The following is a 12,616-nucleotide window of genomic DNA, read 5'->3' on the forward strand; positions in this document are numbered from 1 at the left end:
TGCTGAATTTATACATGTTTTTGTATAGTAATATCAATCACTCATATATTATATAATTCCTTTTTTCTCTTAGCTTAGTTGAATTCAAGCACCTTCTTGTGGACACATACTCAGTTAAATATTGGGAATATCAAGATGAATGAGGACTGGACCCTGAATGCAAAAAGAGTCATCCAAAAGGGGCTAACAAACATTCATCCGTATTTTCTATGAAGTGCAAAAACTAATAATATAAGGCGTTACCTATTAGAAATAGGCTTCCATGCCATTTATTTTTCTGTCAGTTTTTCTTCCAGTGTTTTTATGTAATGTTTTACTGTATAATTTAGAGCAAGTGTTAAAGACATAAGAACCCTTATCACTAATTGTTAGTCTACATTAGTTACAATTCCTTTAAATGTTCTTCACTCCAGTATGAGGAGGGTTAAATTTAAATCTTCCTCAATCTCCAGAGATTTCTGAATCATATATGTAGTTGTTAAAAACTGAGCAGGATAGCATCCAATGCTTTGGCAGATGGCTTTTTACTTACGAACTTCAGTATGCTGTATGCCCCATTCATAACCTCTTCTGACTCTGATAATGAGTAGATACCATTATTTGGCCTTCCAGTACTCCTGGTCAATATTTGGCCAATGTTATTTTTTCCCTGATTTTCCTTAATATTTTTGAAATTTTTACTAAACACAAAACGGAGTAATTATTTGATAGTTAACATAATACAATTTTTTAAACCTGTGCAACTAGGTCAATTTTATTATGTTTCAAGACTATGAAAGTATTTTACCATTACACATTTCTTTAGTGGTTCCCTTAACAATGAATGTATTAGTTTTTTTAGGTCATTTTCCAAGCTGCTTTTAGTTTCAATTATGATTTTGTGGAACATATTTTTTTAAACACATATATAAGAGAATATAAGACTTTAAAAGGAAATGTAAGTCACATTCTTTAGAATTGTCTTTCTGCTCATACCTGGTATTTTTTAATGATCCAGTGCCTGACATATACTTGGCACTCAGAAAAGTTTGTTAAATGAATGCAACTGAAATAACATAATTGCTTATTTAATACTTATCTTAAATGGTTTTTTTTTTTAAATAAGATCTCATTTTTAAAGAGAGATAATAGAGAATTTAGAAACGGAAAAGTAATGTTAATAGGAACCATAGCAATTATCTAGACCACCTTCTCCAATTTTCAAATGAAACTGACAGCCAAAGAAATTAAGTGATTTAACTAATGGCATGTTTAACTGAGTTCAAATTTTTATATGTATTACTAAGCCATGTGGTTTATTTAGTTCAAAGTTTCCATTCAACCAAGATGTATTGTGTAATGATGAATAAAGGCACTCTAATAAGTGCTTAGCTTTAAAAAAAAAAGGGGGGGTGGGGGTGGGGATGAAACACAAAATTCCTATCCACAAAGAGTTTGTAAACTCTGGACTAGTATTTGGGAATTACTGAGATTTAATTCTCAGACTCATGACTGGAGTCTGGGTTGGAGATACTGATTTAAGACTTACTCATATCCAATTGTTAACTGAATTAATATAGTGAATGAGATCACCTGAAAAAGGAAATTGAAAAAAGAAATAATTGACCTCAAGGTGGAGTCTTACTGGAAACTTGTTTATAAGATGATATAAAGAGTTGAGGATGAAAAAGCCATTTAGAAGGAGGAGAATCAGAAGATAATAATAATTCTTTGAAAGTCAAGGGATACAGAGAGTCAACTAGTAGGTGATGGATAGTTTTATATACATTGCAGAAAACCCAATTATGATGATAATGATAAAGACAACATTGAAATCAAGAATTCAGAACCATTGAAGATTCTTGTAAAAGTGCTTTTACAAGTGTAGTATGTTAAGGGCCATAAAACAGATTGCAAAGAATTTTGAAGAGAAGGGAAGGAAGATAAGTCAAAGGTCAACATTTTCCAGAATTTGTTCCACTAGCTTCATAGGTTTTAATAGCTATTACTTGAAAAATATAAAAGAGAACGTTGGGGAAGAGATCAGTTGTGAAATATCTTAGGGAAATAATATAAAAAGTTAATTTTGCTGCAGGACTTCTTGGAAAATTTATTTGGCAATGGGAATGGAGAATACCCACGAGAGGATGTATTTGGTCATTTACTTTCTTAAATAAAAAAGAAAAAATTAACACTTTTTGAAGTTAATATTCTACATTAGTCACTTGGGAAATTTTGTTTTGTAATGAAAAGAGAAAAACCAAAATATTTAACACTAACAGAAAAGAAGGGAAGGAAAGAGCAGGAATTAAAAAAAATTTTCCCAGTTTTATTGAGATATAATTGTGTAACACTTAAGGTATACAGTGTTGATTTGTTACATTTATATATTACAAAATGATTACCACCATAGTGTTAACTAACACTCCCCTCATATCACATAACTACTATTTCTTATTTTTGGTGAGAACATTTAAGATATACTGTCTTAGTAACATTCAAGTGTATTAAATAATTTTATTAACTATAATCACCATGCTGTCCATTAGATCCCCAGAACATTTTCATTTTAAAAGTGGAAGTTTGTACTCTCGTTATGATCTTCCCTTTTCCCCTGCTCTCTTGCCCCTGGTAACCACCATTCTAGTTTCTGTTTCTATACATTATTTGTTTGCTAGGTTCCACATAGAAATGAGATCATACAGCATTTGTCTTTCTGTGTCTGTCTTATTTCATTTAGCATTATGCCCTTAAGATCTATCCATGCTGTCACAAATTGCAGGATGTCCTTCTTTTTCATGGTGTAATAATATTTATATATATCCACCCCACATCTTCTTTATCCATTCATCTTTGGAGGGACACTTAGGCTGTTTTCATGTCTTGGCTATTATGAATGATGGTATATTGAACATGAGAGTTCTGATATTTCTTCAAGATCCTGTTTTCATGTCCTTTGTGTATATACGCAGAAGTAGAATTGCTGGATCATATGGTAGTTCTATTTTTAATTTTTCTGAGGAATCTTCATACATTCAATAGCAGCTGCATTAATTTACGTTCCCACCAACAATGCATAAGGGTTTTTCTACACTTCCTCTCTAACATTTCTCTCTTGTCTTTTTGATATAACCATCCTAATGTGCAAGGTAATGTCTTGTGGTTTTGATTTGCATTTTCCTGATGATCAGTGGTGTTGAGTACATTTTCATGTGGCTGTTGAACATCTGTGTGTCTTCTTCAGAAAACATTAACAAGTTTGAAATCATATCAAGCACCTTTTCTGACCACAGTAGTATAAACTAGAAATCAATTATAAGGAGAAAACTGGAAAATTCACAAATATTTGGAGCTTAAAAATTCACAAATATTAAGCATGCTACTGAACAACCAGTAGGCCAAGGAAGACGCAAAAGAGAAATTAAAAAAAAATCTTCAGACAAATAAAATTACACTATACCAAAACATATGGCACACAGCAAAATGCAACATATTAAAACTTACAGTACACAGTTCTAAGAAGAGGGTTTACATAGTGGTAAACACCTACAATAAGGAAAAGATAGATCTCAACTAAACAACCAAACTTTACACCTCAAGGAACTAGAGAAAGAAGAACAAACTATATTCAAAGTTAATAGAAGAAAAGAAATAACAAAGATCATAGAAGAAGTAAATGAAGAAGAGACTAAAAGATAGTAGAAAAGATCAAAGAAATTAATAGCTTGTATTTTGAAAAGAAAACAAAATACACAAACCCTTACCTAGACTTATAGGGAAAAAAGAAAGAAGATTCAAATAAAATTTGAAATGAAAGAGGAGACATAACAACTGATACCACACAAATACAAAGGACTATAAAAATTACCAAGAACAGTTATACACCAACAAATTAGGTGAACCAGAGGAGATAGACAAATTCTTAGTAAGTTCTTCTTGTTTTGTATCCCTGCTCATTTTCTGGCACTCCAAAATCTTCTTTGCAAATTTTAGTTTAAAACATTGTTAGGAGAATCCTCTGGTTAACAAAGAAAATGTTGTTTTGTATTGTTTCTTTTTTATTTTTTAATTCATAAGTATTTTTTTGTTTGTAATACTTTTACCCCCCTATATCAAGTGAATGCTCTAGGGAGTGAGCCTCCATCACTTGTCTTTGTCTCTGGAACATGGTTTGCTCTGTGACTTGGCATTTTGGAGCTGTCCTTTTTAGGCAAGTCTTGGAAAATCTATCTTTTCACATAGTTTGACAGAAGTAAAATGGTACCCTCATCTAAAATGTCACCTGCACTAAATTGGCATTATGCTTGAGATTATAAGTATTACAGTAATTTCCAAAGAAACCTCTCTGTGTTTACCTCAGAAATGTTCCTGTATGATGGAGTCTAAAAGGATAGATTGGGTTATTTTGTTAGGTCAAACTTTAATCCCTGATAGAGAGCAAAGGGTTATAAAAATGGGGCATAGGACAGATAGATTTTGCTTTAGTCATTAAACATTAGTGCTGAAAAGGAAAATAGAGGTAATTGAATTCAGTGGTTAGTAAAATGAATTTAGAAGAATCCACATTCTGGTACCATTGTGGAGGAAGGAGGTGAGCTAAGTTAGCAGGGTTCTTGGTTCCTCAGTTTTCTTCCACTGTAGCATTTCTTTGAATTTCTCTTTACATTGTGGTCTTATTTATTATATGAAAAAGTTGTTTTAAATCAATGATCTAATCTAATATTTTATACTAAAAGATGGAAAATTAGTTTCTAAGGGATTATATGATTTTCCCAAGTCATAACTCTAATAAAAGACAATTAGAATTAGGACCATGGTTTCTTGAGTTTTAGTGCATTGTGTTTTTTAATTCACTTTTCTATTAGACATCTGAGAACCCATTGCAATGTCATACTAGGACAAGATGCCTTGAAAAAGAAAAAAAGTGGAAGAATAAAAGAAAAGAATTATAAAGAAGATGGAAATTCTTTATCCATCTGTTTGAATATATTATGGATATTGAATGTGATAAAAAATATAAAAATATTTTGCCCAAAACCCATGAGGTTTTAATCCAGATCAGGATTTCTCAACCTCAGCACTATTTAAACTTTAGCCTGAATCATTTTTTATTTTTTTGTTTTCCTGTGCATTATAGGATATTTAGCAACATCCCTAGTAGCCTCACCCAACTAGATACAAGGAGAGATCTCTCTATCATGACGATTGAAAATGTCTCCAGACAATGCCAAACATCCACTTGGGGGCGATATCACCTATGGTTGTGAACCAGTGATCTATCTAAATAATCTAGATCAGAATTGAGAGACCTAACTGAAGATATGTTACCATATGTTAGTTATTGTGTACGGACATTTGTTCCAAGATTTTAAGTTGTACAATGAGATATTTTAGAAATTATAAGGAAAATAATTGGAGCAGTAACAAGTGAGGCAGGTATGGGAGTCAGGTCTTCATGTTAAGAGATAAAGTGGGTTGCCTGTGAGTTGACTTATGCTTGGTGGGTATGGTAAGTCAACAAAAATATTTAGTGTTATAATTTAATAGAATTCAGTTACCACTAACTGGTTTATGTGGCCCACTTGGCAAGGCAGTGAAACTTTAGAGCATGGTGATGTTGATGGGATTTCTTTAAGCTTGTTTTTTGATGCCTGGATGTGTTTTAGAGAGGGAAATGGAAAAAGTCATGAAGAAAGGGCTGTCTTGAGGAATAGACTACAATATTCTTCTGTCTTGGGTCTATTCCTCTACTAACCAAAGACAAGAAGCTCTGTAAATCAGCTTCCCATAATTATAATAAAAAGGAGTTATGTGTTGGTTTCTTCTCCTCCTCCTCCCCCTCTATCTCCCTCCCCTCCCCCTCTTCCTCCTCTTTCTCCTCCTCCTCCTCCTCCTCCTCCTCCTCCTCCTCCTCCTCCTTCTCTCTCCCTGCACCCTCCTCTTTGTATTTAGTGAGCTACTATTATTTCCAGTGTGGAATTGTTTTCTGTTACTCACATGGTTCTGTTGAGTCTTTTTAACCACAGTGGCTGGCTGATTATTTCTTGGTGAAAAGCATGACTCAGTTTTGCCCAACATTATTACTTTTATGATTGCTTTTTGTATTTATATAATGGCCATTGGCACAGAGATCTGTCTCTATCACTTGTGGATTTTGATCTTTAGTGATTCTGTAAGGTGGTTGGAACTGTGAATGTCTTGTCTGCCAATGCAAGGATCCTGGCCACAACAGGAGATAATAAGGCCAACAAGCAAAGAAAGACAAAGGCAAACAAACCCTGAAAGACAAACAGCCTCAAGACTTTTTTAAGTACCTGGATCCAGCCATATCTGAAGCTAGTGTTTCCCTTTGGTCATCCCACAATATGACTCAACAAAATTACCTCTTTTTGCTTTGTTTAGTTTGTATTAGATTTCCATCACTTAAAATTGAAAGAGGTCTGCTCCATATATAGTGAATATTTCCAGGAGCAAATGTGGGCAAGGAATTGCAGATACAGAGACCACAAAGTAGCAGCTGTAGAAATGAAAGACCAACAGTATAACAGCAAGGGGTAGAAAGCTCCTTGAAGTTTAACACAGGAATAATGAACAAATAAAAAGTGAGTTTGTTAGTTGTCTTGCAAGTCTTTTCCTCAAGGACAAGCAAGGCATCAGAGGAAAATTACCTCATAACAGACTGAAATAGAGACGATAATGGAGGAGGAAAATGTCCAGAATCAAACCAGTCACTTTGTCCTTCTATTCACCTATGTTTTGTGAATTCTAATGATGGAGGACAAATAGTTCAACTCACCTGTGTAAGAATTGCAAAATTTATTTATTCAACCAACCTTTCCAAGTCAACAACCAAGAGGGTGGGATTCTAACTGGATGAAGATTCTCTGGACTTGAGTTGTTGTCAGAGATTCTAGACCAGGGAGAAAAGAAACAATTCAGGAAATCATGCACAGTATGATAGCTATTGCAGTGGAGGCAAGCGCAGAATGAAATGGGAAATTCACTGTATTGTTTGTGGCTTCTTCAGTTTTAGGTGACATAAAACAATTCAAACCACCTTAAGTAGGAAAAAACACTTGCAGGGGGATGCATTCAGGTACAGCTGTACTCAGGAGTTCAGCCATGACACCAGAACTCTATCTCCTCTCTGCCTCTTAGTTTTGCTTACTTCTAAGTTGACTTTATCCTCAGGAAATGTCTTTTCATGTTGTGGAAAAGACCATTGGCATCTCTGGGTCATGAATCCAGAAGTAAAAGCTCTACCTCTCTTCCCCAAATGATGCAGATTGACTCTGCTTTAGTCTAAGACCTACTTATGGACTGATTCTTGTATCTAAGAAAATATATGTCAGCTTTGTGCATGCTCTGTTTCTGCATTTGCGTCCTGGGGCCTTGAGACTAACAGACCTATCTACAGAAAAAGAATCTTATTGTCAATATCATTTATTGTTATTTTTAATGTTATCATGTTAATCATCTTTTGTGGATCATCCTTCAGTCTCTTTAACACATCTTGGGTGGGAACTAGGAGTTGTTAGATGACATCTGAGCTAACTGTTAGGAAGTATTTATATGACCACCAGTGGGTTAGGCTGAAAAACAAGAGGATATATTAGTGTAGAGGATTTGGTATAATTGGGTAGTCATGTTTTGGCAAAATTCACTGATGTGTGTATATGCAGAAATATTATTTTCCATTTATTGAGTATTGATCATGTGCTAGGAATTTATTAAATAAGGTCCTTAATTTGATCATCTCATTCAATTCTCCCAAATTTTACAACATAAATATTACTCTTTTTCCCAATTTGCAAATGATGCTCAATGAGGTTAAAGTTACCCAACCAGTAAGTGGTAGAGAATGGATTGAAACATGGGAAGCATGAAACAGAAACAAGAACTTGAATATTTAATATAACTTTGTACTTAGGGTGACCATAACATCTTAGTTTATGTCTCTTGTCTTCATATAATTGTTAATTAGCATCCCCTTCTACTCCAAGAAAAAAAAGTCTAGATTTGGGGAGTAAATTATATGATCACCTAACACAGCCTCCCTCATTGATATATATGAACTCCCATATATTTTATATACATGCATTTTATTAAAAATGATTTTGGTAAACTTCTGTTTTAGGAGAAGAGTTCAGTGATAGTACAGAGTTCTGATATACACCAAACCTAGTTTCCCCTATTATTAGCATCTTATATAATTTATCACAACTAATGACCAGCATTAGCATATTATTATTAACTAAAGTCTGTGCTTAATTAAATTTTTCTTAGTTTTCATCTAATGTCTTTTTGTTGTTATTGTTACAAGATCTCATCAAAGATTCTTTATTATATTTAGTCATCATGTCTCCTCAGGGTCTTCTTAATTGTGACAGTTCCTCAGGCTGTCCTTGTTTTTGATGACATTGACACATTTTGAAAAGTATTGCTCAGGTGTTTTGTAGACTGTCTTTCCATTGAGATTTTTCTTATGTTTTTCTCACTATTAGAATTGGACTATGGATTTTGGGGAGGAAGACCACAGACGTTAAGTGCTAATTTTATTACATCAATTCAAGGGTATATACTATCCACATGGCTTGCCACTATTGATGTTAACCTGGATCACCTGGTTGAGGTGGTGTTGAAAATGTTTTTCCACTGTAAAGTTACTCTTTTAAAATGATTACTAAACTTTTCAAGGTATTTTTGTATGGAGAAAATGCACACATTTAAATATATGAATCATTTCTTTCAACAGATATATGTACCTATGTAACCACTATCACAGTCAAGATGAAGAACATTTCCATTGACCCTCTCAAGTTGTTTTAACTTCTTTTAATTCAATTCTTTGATTTCATAGAGTCCCTAAAGAATTCTTTCAGTTATAATTGAGCCAGGAGTGCTCCACTGTAGCAGACATATCACACAATTTTGAATTTCTCTGGAAAAATAGCTGGATTGTTAACTGCGTTTGATTTTACCAGGCAACTTTTTATACACTGGCTATCTCTCCATGTATTTTTTTCTGAATGGAGTAACTAGGAAATTCACCATGCAAAGTTACTAGCAAATTTACCATGTAATGGGTTTAAAATCTTGTCCCATAGTAGAAGCATGAGGATGAACATATCTCCTAAGGAGACTTCTTTAAAAAAAACCCACAAGGAACCAACAGCTTCCTTCATAAATGCTGAGTGTGTGACAAGATGGGAAGAAGTCTTACATGACTTTGACAAATCTAGCATAGAGAAGACTATTTTGGATAAAATCATGGAATACCACATCCTTAAGAGCCAAGGATGTCAAGCAAGAGAATCAAATGGTATTTTATATTAAAAATTTTTCTAAGAAAAGAGTGGGCCTGAAGTAGGAGTGAGACTTTATCAGTGTTGGAGAGAAAATTTTCTAGAAGCAGCACTTTCATCAATGCCTTTTTGAAAGTGTTATAGCAGTAACTACTGTTTGATTTATGGGAAAATAATTTTTTTTACAAGAAGCAACACAAATAGAAGTGTAAAAGTTCATGAGGAGACATTATGCAAGTTTATGTTTTATCAATAATTAGAAAAATCATGGCATGTAATTAGAGCTGAAAGAAATGTTAAAATGCAGAGTAAAAAAAAAAACATCTCTTTAGTTTATGCATACTAAAAATAGAAAGAGAAGAGCTGATTAATTTGTCCAGATCATAGATTTTTTTAACCTTTTATATAATTTTTTATTGAGGTACAATTTAGATAAAAATGCACACATATTCAATATATAGGTTGATGAGTTTATAAATATATAAACTAAGGAAAGTTTTATATAAGAAACCATCACAATCAAGATATAGAACATGCCCATCACCCTGAAAATGTCCCTTATAGTCTCAGTCTGTTCCCAGACCCAGGCTGATCTGTTATCACTATACATTAATTTTGATTCTTCTAGAATTTCATATAAAAGGTGTCCTATGGAATACATTCTCTTTTGTCTTTCTTATTTTACTTCATATAATATTTTTAAGATTTATTTGAGTAATGTGTATCAGTAGTTTCTTTTTATACCTGAGTAGTATTTCATTGTATGGAAATTCCATGGTGTCTTTATCCTTTTGATGGTCATTTGGGTTTTTCCATTTTATATTTATTTTGAATAACACCACCGTAAACATAAGAAGTCTCTGTGGACATGGATTTTGTATTTCCTTGGTTAGAAGTGGAATTGTGGAGCTGTATGTTTAACTTTATAAGAAACTGGGGAAGAGTTTTCTAAAGCAGTTGCATCATTTTACATTCTGGGTAGCAGTGAATGAAATTACTAGCTCCTCTGTGTTTTTGCCATACTCAAATGTTCAGTCGTTTTAAATTTTGGCCATTTTAATATGGAATGGGATCTCATTATGGTTTTAATTTTCTCATTTCTGATAACTAATGGTGTTGAGCATCTTTCTGTGTGTCTACAGACTTTTGTATATCTTCTTTGGTGAACATTTCTATTCTTTATTCTATGTGTGCATATAATCTTTATATATAACTTATTTATGAAATACATGTTTTGTGAAACATTTCTGCTCCCTTCTGTTTTCTGAAAGTGTCTGTGTAATGTTAATATTTTTCTTTAAATTGTTGATTGAATTCAACAATTTCTTTGAAATTGTTCAAAATTCAAACAGTTCTTTCATTGTATGGAAGAATTTTTATATATTACTTTATTTCTTATTTAAACAGATTTATTGAGATATATTTTACTTGTACACTTCACCAATTTGATTTGTTGATGTAATCATTTTAGTTACCTTACCATCAACATAAATGTGCAACCATCAACATAAATCAGTTTTAGAACATTTTCATTCCCTTGATAAAATCCTTCATTCCCATTTCCAATTAATCCCCATTCCTGCCCCAGGCAATCGCAGGAAGGTTTTTAAAAGACATTTAAAAGAAATTTAAAAGACATAAACTTTTGTTAAATTTAAATTCAGTACTACAGTGTAGTATTGGTTTCAGGAGTAGAACCCAGTGATTTATCACTTACATATGACATCCAGTACTCATCCCAACAAATGCCCTCCTTAATGCCCATCACCCATTTAGCCCATTCCCCCAATCCACCTCTCCTCCAGCAACCTTCAGTCTGTTCTCTGTATTTAAGAGTCTTTTATGGTTTGCCTCCCTCTCTGTTTTTATCTTATTTTTCCTTCCCTTCCCCTATGTTCATCTGTTGTGTTTCTTAAATTCCACATATGAGTGAAATCATATGTTTGCCTTTCTCTGACTGACTTATTTTGCTTAGATAATACACTCTAGTCCCATCCATGTTGTTGAGAATGGTAAGATTTCATTCTTTTTGATGACTGAGTAATATTCCATTATATATATATATATATATATATATATATATATATATATATATGTATGTATATGTACATACATACATATATATATACCGTTGTTGGACATTTGGGCTCTTTCCATACTTTGGCTGTTGTCTATAGTGCTGTTATAAACATTGGGGTGCATGTGCCCCTTCCAGTCAGCATTTTTGTATCGTTTGGATACATTCCTAGTAGAGCAATTGCTGGGTCATAAGGTAGTTCTATTTTTAATTTTTTGAGGAACCTCCATACTTTTTTCTAGAGTGGCTGCACCAGCTTGCATTCCCACAACCAACAATGCAAAGAGATCCTCTTTCTACGCATCCTCGCCAACATCTGTTGTTGCCGGAGTTGTTAACGTTAGCCATTCTGACAGGTGTGAGGTGGTATCTCATTGTGGTTTTGATTTGTATTTCTCTGATGATGATGAGTGATGTTGGGCATCTTTTCATGTGTCTGTTTGCCACTTGGACGTAAAACATAAGCTTTTTCATTTTTTCTCCTTTTTTTGGGAATCAGTTTTGTAAGTCATTTCTTAAAATGCATTTTTCCATCTCATTATCAGTTATTTTATATAAAATTTTCATGACATTTCCATATTATTATTTTAATAAGTCTAGAATCAAGAGCGATCTTTTATTCTTTTTATATTAATCATTTCTTTCTTTTCTCTTTTTTCTTAATCTGTCTACCTAGACACTTAATTTTTCTGATCTTTACAAGGAACAGCTTGTTATTATTGATTTTTCTCTTTTTGCTCTTTTCTATTTCATTGATTTATGCTCTTTATTCTTTCTTTCTACTTGCTGTGACTTTATTTTATTTTTCCAGTTTCTAAAATTCCAGTTTCAAAATCTGGTTAAATTTAAAAATATTTTTTTTCTAATATGTAGGATTTAAGTTATGAATCTCTCTGTAAGACCTACTCTATCTACACTCAACAAATTTTGACAGGATATTTTTGTTATCATCATTTAAAAATATTTTCTAATTTATCTGAATATTTTTGTTTGAATTGTCATTTAATTTCAAATATTAGGGGATTTTTCAGATATTTTGTTATTGATTTTTAAGTTAATGCCATTGTTATCTGGATGAGTTAAATACTTAAATGTATTATGACTTGCTTGTGGAACAATATATGGTCTGTCTTGATCATTGTTTTGTGTTTCTTCAAGTTCATCGATCTTTTCTTTTGCAGTGTGCACTGGCTGTTACACATATGCAGTCATTTTCAGATAATGTAGTTTTCACCTCTAGACATTTTATATTTTT

Source organism: Panthera tigris, chromosome A2 (assembly GCF_018350195.1).
Source record: "Panthera tigris isolate Pti1 chromosome A2, P.tigris_Pti1_mat1.1, whole genome shotgun sequence".
Taxonomy (NCBI): domain Eukaryota; kingdom Metazoa; phylum Chordata; class Mammalia; order Carnivora; family Felidae; genus Panthera; species Panthera tigris.